The sequence below is a fragment of the Schistocerca cancellata genome, chromosome 9 (genome assembly GCF_023864275.1).
Source record: "Schistocerca cancellata isolate TAMUIC-IGC-003103 chromosome 9, iqSchCanc2.1, whole genome shotgun sequence".
NCBI classification, from domain to species: domain Eukaryota; kingdom Metazoa; phylum Arthropoda; class Insecta; order Orthoptera; family Acrididae; genus Schistocerca; species Schistocerca cancellata.
Genome location: NC_064634.1, coordinates 127,491,965 through 127,504,726, shown reverse-complemented (window position 1 = coordinate 127,504,726; position 12,762 = coordinate 127,491,965).

The following is a 12,762-nucleotide window of genomic DNA, read 5'->3' as shown; positions in this document are numbered from 1 at the left end:
AAAGGCGAAGACCATTCCTTCAGCCGGAATTGTTATGGCGACTGTCTTTTGGAATTCACAAGGGATAATCCTCGTCAACTATATGGAAAAGGGTAAAACTATTACAAGTACATATTATTCATCGTTATTGGACCGTCTGCAAGAAAAACGGCGGCAACTGGACCGCAAAAAAGTCCTTTTCCATCACGACAGTGCACCAGCATACACCTCAGCAGTTGTGGTCGCAAAATTAATGGAAACAGAAATCCAACTCGTGTCGCATACCCCCTATTTTCCACACTTGGCTCCCTCGGACTGTTATTTGTTCCCCAATTTGAAGAAATGGCTGGCAGGACAATGGTTTATTCCAACGAGGAGGTGACTGCAGCAACTAATTGCTGTTTTGCAGACTTGGACAATTCCTATAATTTAGAAGGGATCAACAAATTAGAACAGCGTTGGACGAAGCGTATCAGTCTGAAAGCAGACTATGTCGAAAAATAAGTAAGTAGTTTTCATTTTTGCACGGACTTTTCAAACGCCCCTCGTACAAGGAATGGTGTACCATACGCCGCCATGAAACACAGCGTAACACGTTCGTAAAATAATCCTAGTTCACAGGAACCAGAGACGTGTATCACGTCATGTCTGTGACAATCGCTTTCTAACCAGACAGCACTAGGTGTTGTCAACTAATGCACGTCGATCTCAACCAGTTTCCGAATGAACAATGCTAAGCGAACCCATTTAATGATCTTTTGGAGTTGCATACTTCAGTCAATGTTATTTCTGACAGCGGCGTATAAACCGCAGGTCTTCAACGGCCCATACAATACAAACACTGGACATAAAAACTGGAGACGTGCAGTATGAGCCGACGATTTGCGATTTTGTCCCTTTTTCAAATGATGAAGACTGATGGCTCAGTGGGGCACTCAACCTGCAGTGTGTGAAGGGTGTTGTTCGCGCGAGAGGTGGTAGCCCCGCTTTGATGTTGTTCAGGTCTTTTTCGTACCATTATTTGGATAGATACAAGAACGTGAACAAGGCTGTTTATTTCAACACTGTCTCTGACCATGTATTGCCCTTTCTTCGACATCTTCATAGTACGTTATGGACTCTCCCATCTCCCAGAAAGCCAACAGCTCTTTTCGCAGATTTATGTGCATGTGTTCCTGGTCCGACTACCAATCAGGCACCCTATTGCTGCTTGATTAGCCTGTTAAAACATTCATTATTAATACTGTAATGTTGATGTATTAAGTTGTTCTGAAAGCGGTGCTGATATTCAAGACAATAAAAGCGGGTTAAAAGTTGTGAGCTATGTGGGGAAGTTAACCTTGCATTACTGAGCAACTGTTTCACCAGGTATCCAGTCTAGCTTACCAATTTCCCAGCCAGACTAACATTAATTATAATCTTTTAATAGTCATCTTACGACAACCGGTGATATATATATATATATATATATATATATATATATATATATATATATATATATATATATATATAAAGAGAATTTAAATAAAAAGAAATAAATCAGTTTATATTTGGACATTTACTTTAACATTGATCATTGTTCCGTTAAAATTTCAGCATATTAAACTTGATTCATAACTACACTGGTGCCTTATTTAGGATTATGAAAATGTGAGTTTGTTATCTTACGGAACACATCAAATATGAAGCCAAGGGAGACTGCATACAACTCTGCATTCATAAAATAACACACGAAGAACATTGAAACATATGCAAGAGGAAATTAACCACAACCAATCGATTCAATTTTCACCCAAAGAAGTTACGTTCGTAGTGCAATCCTGTACGTCATGAAATTACCACACACTGGTATACTAAATTCATACTAACTCTCTGTGAAATCTTCCCAAAAAGAATAGCTGAGGGCTACTTTGATGATTACACCTCATGCTTCACGTTGTCAACTTGGTTTACACAAAGAGTGTAACTCCTCAATAATTATGATACTTAAAATAAATTACATCGAAACGCAATTTACAAAAGAAAAACCTCGAACTGGTTACTATTGTCTTACTATTAACCTGATGGGTCAAACAATTGTAAAAGCACGTGGTACTGGTCTCACAAAGTACACCCCACGTGGGTTGAACATAAAGAAAAGTTGCTATATTGAAAAATATTGTCAAGACGAGACGTTATAGTCTCACGCACATTCGCATTTAAGATTGATGATCTTAGTTAGAGTTACATATCATCAACATGTGGTTCCACTTTATTCACAAAGTAGTGACAAAGCAACTACTGGAAGATATTCTGAACTTCACACTCGAATACACTGCATTGCAATTTAAGATAACATTAGATATTTTAGATCCAAACCTGAAATAAAGGTGATTAAATTTTCAGTTAAGCTGAACTTAAGAAATCCATTGTCCTACGGGCTTAGCAGAGACGCGCTTGGCTGGAGATCTTACCACTTCAGACGCTCGCCGCGGACAGACTGCCGTGGGCCCCTACCGAGGTTGCTTCACAGATACAAACGGAAGTGACCAGAGAGGCAGCTTCCTATACCAACATGACAAGGGACGGACAGGACCATACTAAGAATAGAAACCTCTTTGCTTCTAGAAAGCGTAGCTACCTGTTCCGACGTTGGTCCTACTGTTGTCTAGCAGACAGGCCTGTCTGCTACCATCAAGCATGCAACTAGAAATACATTTGCTCACTCATTCTTTCACACAGAAGGGAAGGGGGATGACAGTATCTTATCAAATACAGTATATAAAAGAAAGCAGATGTAGGTTCCGTATGAGACTGTGTGACATGAATTACATATAAACTGTGTTTTAAAGTGTAGTAGTGTGACACATCATTCTTGATTATGTGTAAAAGTAACACGTTCCACTGCTCAGTCTCCTCCCAGATAGTCAGAAACACCACAGTAAATTTAGAAGTGGAATGTATGCCTCAAATGACAACAGATTTAAGAAATTAACATGAATGGAATCCAACAGAGACCTTTCAATACCAATCAATTTGTGAGTAACTGGTGAGTCATATCTCGCTAAGGAACGGATAATAAATTCTTTGCTATTGTGTTATCGTAAATTTTCTGGATGGAGGAACAGGGCTTGTGAAGTCTGGAGTTTGTACCTGTGATATTCCCCGTTACTGGAACGTGGTGAGAAAGGCCAGCTGCAGGGTTTCGTCGTTGGGTGGTCAAATAGTGGATATTTAGGAGGTTTCCCTGAATTCCTCCAAGAACGGTATAGCAGCGTGAAAATGCTACTTGCTACAGGTACTGGTAATTCCTGGCTGGGGTACTGCAAAGCACGTTTTCGGAGCTGTGCGAACTGCGAAGGTCCTTAGTGGGTAACCAGAAATGCTCACGGACTTTTCTTGAAGCGTACGTAGATAATGAACCAACGCCATTTCACTGTACACAGCGTGGGAAACGAGATGGAAGAGAACCCGTCCAGTGCCAACTTCTAGTCAGTTGTATTGCATGTTAACCGGGGACCTAGAAACGACGGAGAGGCTCCGTCCCCGCTGCAGCCGCAGTGGTCCACAACCCCACAACTACCGCAGTCCACTGCACCCCTCCGCCGCCCCACACCGAATCCAGGGTTATTGTGCGGTTCAGCCCCCGGTGGATCCCCCCCAGGGAACGTCTCACACCAGACGAGTGTAACCCCTATGTTTGCGTGGTAGAGTAATGCTGGTGTACGCGTAGATGGAGAACTTGTTTGCGCAGCAATCGCAGACATAGTGTAGCTGAGGCGGAAAAGGGGGAACCAGCCCGCATTCGCCGAGGCAGATGCAAAACCGCCTAAAAACCATCCACAGACTGGCCGGCTCACCGGACCTCGACACAAGTCCGCCGGGCGGATTCGTGCCGGGGACCAGGCGCTCCTTCCCACTCCGGAAATCTAGTCAGTTTACTGAAATGTAACATGCCTTTGTTGAGAAAATTCTTCGGGCTTCTCCAGCATTTTGGAAGGTGTGGAAAAATTCTCGGTTGTCACGATGGCAAAACTCTCCTATCCTCTCATGGAACCGGTGCCGTTTAGGAGCGAGGTGAGACGTAGACAGAACGCTTCACTTCGTGTTCGGGACTTTGGGGTGACGGTTCGTGTCAGAGATGTCGAGAGCCGTCTGGCCGCAGTTTGGCACTTCTTTCTCTGCCTTTTGTGTAAGTGTTGCGTTTACCATTTGCGCTGCATCTCCTCTGGGCAGATCACAATTTGCGAGTTTATTCTGCAATGTGAGTTTGCTTTTTCTCCTTTTTTTGTTATACTAAGATTGTGAGTCGATCTTCTCCAGTATTATTGCATGCTCCGACTTTGAAAGGTCATTTGTTTGTTGCATAGCAGTCTTCTACGTAGCATTCAGGTGCTTTCTTCATTTATGTAGTGTTTTCAGAATACGGAGGGGTCCAAAAAAATGTATCCACTGTTTAAAAGTGCATAACTGGCAAACTAAGTGACAGAGTTGTCTCATCTTTGGTAGTGTAATAGTTTATAGTTCCGGTAATCGCCGCACAAGCGTTGTATTGCGTTGTTTTGTTTTGTCAGATGACAGTCGCCAGATAGTGTTTTGTTCTTAGTTGCACCTAGTTACTCGAGTAAACATGGCTGGCGCAAGGCTTACATTCGATGAAAGAAAGTCTGTTTTGAAGTGGTACTTTAAGTATGAAAACATTAATGAGGTTCAACGGCAATGGCGAAATGAGTATCAAAACAGAGCCACCGACACGTTTAACGATTCGTCGCATTCGAGACAAATTTGAAGCCGAAAACTGTGTTAAAGATGTACACAAACAACGATCTGGACGACCTGTAACAGTACCAAGTCCAGCTAACTCCCGTCGTGTGTTACAACAATTCACTCGCTCACCATAGACGTCTGTGAGACAGTGTTCCCGTGAAACTGGAGTGAGTCGCTCAAGTGTTCGGCGAATTTTGTAGACAGCAAATGGAAGTGCTACATCCCACGATTGCTACACGCAATGAACGAGGACGACACAGATCGTAGAATGGAGTACTGCGAGTGGTTTACTAACATGGTGCGCAAAGATGAAGAGTTTACAGAGATGATTGTGTGGTCTGATGAGGCACAGTTCAAACTCAATGGTACAGTAAATCGCCACAATTGCATCTACTGGGCCGCCGAAAATCCGAACGTCCATGTAGACAAAGCCGTGAATTTGCCAGGAGTAAATGTATGGTGTGGGTTGTCTTACCGGGGCTTCTTTGACGGCACAGTTACCGGTGAGGTGTACCGTCAGAAGCTTCAGACATCCATTTTACCTGCCGTCCGAGACTTGTATGGAGACAGAAGAGTTTACTTTCAACAATATGGTGCCCCAGCCCACTCCCAAAATCGTGTCAGGGCGTATCTCGACGAAAATCTACCAGGAAGATGGATAGGCCGTAGAGTTGCTGTGGAGTATCCACCACGTTCCCCAGACCTAACTCCTCTGGACTATTATCTGTGGGGAACACTAAAGGACGTCGTTTATCGTCCAAAGCCACACACATTGGATAAACTTCGAGAATCCATCGTACATTCATGTGCAAATATCCAACTGAACATGTTGCAGTCAGTAGTTCGTGCTGCAGTTCTGCGGCACCGTTTGTGTGTGGATGTTAATGGTGAGCATTTCGAACACCTACAGTGATATCTTTAAGTTGGACTTTAAGCTACACTTTCACCAGAAATGAGACAACTCCGTCAATTAGTTTGCAAGTTATGGACTTTTAAACAGTGGATACATTTTTTTGGACTCCTCTGTATATTGGAATTTTGACACCCTCTTGATTAATGTAAATATTTTTGTAATGGAACACTCATTACCTTTTGTGCTTGATAAAGAGAGTTGTTACTGTAGTTAACCTTGATCTGAGAAGCATTTTTGAAGATCAGTATACTGGTGGTTTAATTTTAACGGCTTTCTGCCTTACAACTATCTAATGGGGCCACCCTTTAGTCTTAATAAACATCGTCAGTCGGTTCTATATGATTGAATGGTGGTCTCGCTGTGTCGGTGTTTCGGTGTAAAACAGAGGCCATTACTACGAACATTTTTGATTAACCGCGACTGTTTATCATTGCCAATGTCAGTCTGTTGTTTTGTAGACCTACACGACGTAGAGTTGCTTGTTGAGTGAATCGTATTTTGCGTTCGCAAGTGTGGCAGGTCTTACTGCTACCGAGCGTTAGTCAACTCACACGCACCTCTAAATTATTACGAGATAAAACAGACATATTACAAATTTAGAAAATAGCATCTATTACATATACAGATGCGTGGACTCCAGTAGTGATTCATAAATCGCACAGTTAAAAATCACTAAATGCTCTCGTTTCTTGAGGCGCAGACGTACAAATTTGGGTCAAATAGTAATACACGATCCGTAGTAGCACTAGGGACACGAAATTTTGTCGGTAGATGTGACTGTTCTTTAGCACTTAATCTATAGGGGATTCTTGTTTTCTGTGTTTCAGGTAAGACTCCATGGATGATCAATGTGAGACCCAGCTACGCCAACGTGCAGCGACAGCGGTCTTCTGCAAGTCCAGGGCAGACTCGGCAACATCGATCCGAGGTAAGGTGCTGCCAGTCTGTTGGGACAACAAAGAATCTAAGTAATCTGTTAGGTGGCTTCGGAAGATTTGGCACGACGGGTCTAGCACCCAGGACACCCACGTTGGAATAGATCGTAACATTGGCTACCAGTGAAAACGCATCAGTATTAATGAACCTACCCAAAATGCTCGATGCCTCACTACAGGAGAGATCATGGAACACAGTTACTGTCTAAACTGATAAACTATTAGGATACCGAAAAACTTGTGTTCCCTAGTTTTATTATTTATTTAGCGTATGGCTAATACAGACATATCATGGAATTATATATACATATGTACATATTGACACATAAGAAACTTAAGTTAGTCTTTACAACTGAATATCCAGTCCTTCAATTCAGCGCACTGCATCTGGAGTAGCTAGCAGGAAGTCCTCTTTGGCGCCGTGATAGGCTCGAATCCTGCATTCACTGACAATGTTGTGAACAGTCTGGTATGGAGCCCCGCAGTCACAAGCTGGATCAGGCAGCTTCTTCCACTTAAAGAGAGCATCCCTGCATCGCCCATGGCTGGTACGGATTCTGTTGAGAGTAGACCAGGTCTTGCGTGGTAAGTCGAATCCACTTGGAAGTTTAGCACCTGAGAAGATGTTATGCAGGTGCACATCTTGTTCCCTAGTATTCACTTATGGCGCAAATAAGGAAGGACTTATGAGATTGACTCAAAATTTATGTGAAGATGATCGACAAGTAATTCTTCCACATTTCAAATACAGGTTTCCTGCGTTTTGGTGAACTACTTGTTTCTTACCTTACACAGAATGTCTATGGTGCAGGCAGCCGATTAATATATATTTCTGACCGTTATCTAGGGATGTCTTCGCTCGAATGCGAGGGGGGGGGGATACTTTAAAGAAAAATATTCATATCATATTACTTACGTGTATTTTCTTGCTACTGGGTTCGCAAGGGATTTCTGAATCTACAAAATCTCTGAACTTATTCAGATGAATCGGTCAAATAATGCCAATTAGATCCTGTACGCAACGGATAGCACACAAACTGAGAAATATATGGTAATGCGTGGAAAAACTAATATGAATTGTGCTAAATTAAACTTCATTTCCCTTCTAAAATGTTGGCCTCATAATTGCAGCAAGTTAAACATAGGGGAACGAATCAAGTTTGGATTTACCCATGGTATCAGTAAAAGATCGGAGCAATTTATTTGTTCTTAGAGACATGAGGTTCCCATAAATCTTTAAAAAGGGTAGACATAAACGTCTACAACAATTTAACACATTGTTCGTAACGATAATAATACACTTTTAATTAAACGTGTTTTAATGCAGTTACTAAAGCGAAATCACGGACATGGGGAGTGCTATTGAAGAATGGTGTGGCTCATGTTCGCGGTAGACGTGGAAGACGGTATGGAACATCAAAAGTGTGAATAATTCGCACAAAATCTCAGAAATACACTTTCTAGGGTTTTATGGATACTGCGCTGGCATAAAACCCATGGAGTAGGAGCAAGGTCATGATAATGACTATCTTCAACACTGGAAAGAAACACATTAACTCAAAATATTAATAAGGAGAGGAGCGCGAAATAATTTAATTCCGCTGCTGAAAGCACTGGTCTTTTCGTTTAATCAGCTCTGAATAAATTTAGACTGACTGTGTACCACGTGGCACAGACAAAAGACCAGGATCAAAGGTACTGCATAACAAGTTATAATTAAGCAAACATCAAGAGAAAGATCTGTCAAAGCTTCGTGAATTAATATACGTTTACTTTAGGAATGAAACAATTTATAAGAGGCTAAATTTATGAAGCTATAGATACACGTGGTAACATGTTATCACTGACAAAGGTTTCGACATTAAACAGCGCCTGACACGTAAAATTCTAATAAATACGACCAATCGCAAAACTATCTACTTAATTACGCTTCTGACCGAAACAAATTGAAACTGGCTAAGTACTGAAATGAATCACTCCATTATCTGTTCCCAAGCTGCACCAAAAACTCTGGAGAGATACCGTAATATACTCATGCATCTATGAACCAAAAAGTGTCTGACCGTTTGCAAATTTCAGCGGGTCACGATCCCCGCAAAGGACCTAACCTTTAGTCACAACCACCATAGTTCAGCGGCTTTTTGGGGAAACCCGACATTTCTGGCTCGCACTGAGCTCTCCGCTAACCCCAAACTACCTAAATAATATTAGCTTGGTGTAGCTCAGACATACAGGTATTAACTCTATGCCCCCTCGCGTAACTTTCAAAATAGACTGATACATTCATCCAGTCAATCATAAAAGGTACATGGGATTGAATTCGGATCAAAAAGGTCCCATTACATAATAAATAACCACATTTCCATGCTCATTATTACTAAACTGGCTCGTAACAACAATAAAGCAACGTTTCACAGATTCGGTTATCCGGTTTGCTAGCAAACGGTTGATGAAGAACAAATGTGAAAAATATAGCAATATTCGTCACACTATAGTGTCAATGGATTACATATTGAGAATACCCTGGCTGTACGGAAACATAAGTTGAGAAACAACTTCCAGCCACTAAACTACACTCCTGGAAATAGAAAAAAGAACACATTGACACCGGTGTGTCAGACCCACCATACTTGCTCCGGACACTGCGAGAGAGCTGTACAAGCAATGATCACACGCACGGCACAGCGGACACACCAGGAACCGCGGTGTTGGCCGTCGAATGGCGCTAGCTGCGCAGCATTGGTGCACCACCGCCGTCAGTGTCAGCCAGTTTGCCGTGGCATACGGAGCTCCATCGCAGTCTTTAACACTGGTAGCATGCCGCGACAGCGTGGACGTGAACCGTATGTGCAGTTGACGGACTTTGAGCGAGGGCGTATAGTGGGCATGCGGGAGGCCGGGTGGACGTACCGCCGAATTGCTCAACACGTGGGGCGTGAGGTCTCCACAGTACATCGATGTTGTCGACAGTGGTCGGCGGAAGGTGCACGTGCCCGTCGACCTGGGACCGGACCGCAGCGACGCACGGATGCACGCCAAGGCCGTAGGATCCTACGCAGTGCCGTAGGGGACCGCACCGCCACTTCCCAGCAAATTAGGGACACTGTTGCTCCTGGGGTATCGGCGAGGACCATTCGCAACCGTCTCCATGAAGCTGGGCTACGGTCCCGCACACCGTTAGGCCGTCTTCCGCTCACGCCCCAACATCGTGCAGCCCGCCTCCAGTGGTGTCGCGACAGGCGTGAATAGAGGGACGAATGGAGACGTGTCGTCTTCAGCGATGAGAGTCGCTTCTGCCTTGGTGCCAATGATGGTCGTATGCGTGTTTGGCGCCGTGCAGGTGAGCGCCACAATCAGGACTGCATACGACCGAGGCACACAGGGCCAACACCCGGCATCATGGTGTGGGGAGCGATCTCCTACACTGGCCGTACACCACTGGTGATCGTCGAGGGGACACTGAATAGTGCACGGTACATCCAAACCGTCATCGAACCCATCGTTCTACCATTCCTAGACCGGCAAGGGAACTTGCTGTTCCAACAGGACAATGCACGTCCGCATGTATCCCGTGCCACCCAACGTGCTCTAGAAGGTGTAAGTCAACTACCCTGGCCAGCAAGATCTCCGGATATGTCCCCCATTGAGCATGTTTGGGACTGGATGAAGCGTCGTCTCACGCGGTCTGCACGTCCAGCACGAACGCTGGTCCAACTGAGGCGTCAGGTGGAAATGGCATGGCAAGCCGTTCCACAGGACTACATCCAGCATCTCTACGATCGTCTCCATGGGAGAATAGCAGCCTGCATTGCTGCGAAAGGTGGATATACACTGTACTAGTGCCGACATTGCGCATGCTCTGTTGCCTGTGTCTATGTGCCTGTGGTTCTGTCAGTGTGATCATGTGATGTATCTGACCCCAGGAATGTGACAATAAAGTTTCCCCTTCCTGGGACAATGAATTCACGGTGTTCTTATTACAATTTCCAGGAGTGTAATAACGTATCTTCCATCAGCTGTCCGAACAAAACGTCGATCGTCAAATGGCTGCAGTCCTTCAAGATGGATGGATGGATATGTTGGTATGGGCGCACGATGGCAAGGTCTTCACCGCCCGGGCAGTACTTCGTTACACGTTTTAGAATTTAGCGGTGCCACGCAGAAAAAAATTAAAATAAAAGAGTCTGGAAATGGAAATGAGAGTTAACAGTGAACTCAGTGAGCAGACAATGTGTCAAAAGTTGTCTCACGTAATTACAGTGAAATCCTCCATTTCTTTTCTCGGAAATTTAACCATCACATTAGGTTAGAGCAAAAATTCATAACATTTTTCCGTAAGTTTAAAAAACACAACAGATACAAATAACAGAGACTTTACTCACCAATAATATATTTTCCTTCGCAGTTTACAACAGTTTGCCAGCACTGGGATAACTTTTCGCTTCCGCGACAGTAAAAAATCACGTGATTTTGAAATGAGGAACTTTCGAATCTTGTTCGGAGCGCGTTTTCAAAAAATGGTTCAAATGGCTCTGAGCACTATGGGACTTAACATCTATGGTCATCAGTCCCCTAGAACTTAGAACTACTTAAACCTAACTAACCTAAGGACATCAGACAACACCCAGTCATCACGAGGCAGAGAAAAGCGCGTTTTCTTCCGGAAAGTGAGGTCCTTGAATGTTGTTCGATAGAGAACGGAAAATGTGAAAATCTGAAGGCGCAAGATCAGATGAATAAGGCTGGTGTGGAATGACTTCCCAACCCACCCCTGTACAGTATCTTTAATCAGTCTAGCAGAATGTGGACAGACATCGTGGAGTAGCATCGCTTCGCGCAGTCTTCCTGGTTGTCGTTATCGGTCTGCGTCTTCAAAACGTCTCTGTTGTTGACAATAAATGTCATTTGTGCTGGTTACACCTCGGTGAAGCAATTCGTGGTACACCATACCGCCGCTGTTCTATCAGACGCATAACATTTTCTCTTGCGGTCGAGCGCAGATCTTGGTACGGAGAGCTGCTGCTTTGCATGGGGAGAACCATTCCTTTGTTTCCCTTGTGTTAGCGTAAAGACACCATTTCTTGCCACCAGTAACAATAAAGGGTAGGAATGGTCGTTGTTGTTCACGAGCCAATAAATGATGAGCAAGCAGAGACCCTTGTATGGCCACCCTGCGATTATAGAGTTTTTGGCCTAGAGTGTGCAGTATCCATACACCTGATTTTTTAAACATCCCCATTTCATGGAAATGTCGCACGGTGGTGGTAGAATCAGATCTTATCACATTTGCTAGTTCACGAGTACAGTGACATAAACTACTGGCCATTACCATTGCTACACCAAGAAGAAATGCAGATGATAAACGGGTATTCATTGGGAACATATATTATACTAGAACTGACATGTGATTACATTTTCACGCAATTTGGGTGCATAGATCCTGAGAAATCAGTACCTAGAATAACCACCTCTGGCCCTAATAACGGCCTGGGCATTGAGTCAAACAGAGCTTGGATGGCGTGCACAGGTACAGCTGTCCATACAGCTTCAACACGATGCCACAGTTTATCAAGAGTAGTGCCTGGCGTATTGTGACGAGCCAGTTGCTCGGCCACCATTGATCAGACATTTTCAGTCGGTGAGAGATCTGGAGAATGTGCTGGCCAGGGCAGTAGTCGAACATTTTCTGTATCCAGAAAGGCTCGTTCAGGACCTGCAACATGCGGTTGCGCTTTATCCTGCTGAAATGTACGGTTTCGCAGGGATCGAATGAAGGGTAGAGCCACGTGTCCTAACACATCTGAAATGTAGCGTCCACTGCTCAAACTGCCGTCAATGCCAACAATAGGTGACCGCGAAGTGTAACCAATGGCACCCCATACGAGCAGGCCGGGTGATACGCCAGTATGGCGATGACGGATACACGCTTCCAATGTGCGTTCTGCGCGATGTCGCCAAACACGGGTGCAACCATCATGCTGCTGTAAACAGAACCTGGATTCATCCGAAAAAATGACGTTTTGCCATTCGTGTACCCAGGTCCGTCGTTGAGTACACCATCGCAGGCGCTCCTGTCTGTGATGCAGCGTCAAGGGTTACCGCAGCCATGGTCTCCGAGCTGATAGTCCATGCTGCTGCAAACGTCGTCGAACTATTCGTGCAGATGGTTGTTGTCTTGCAAACGTCCCC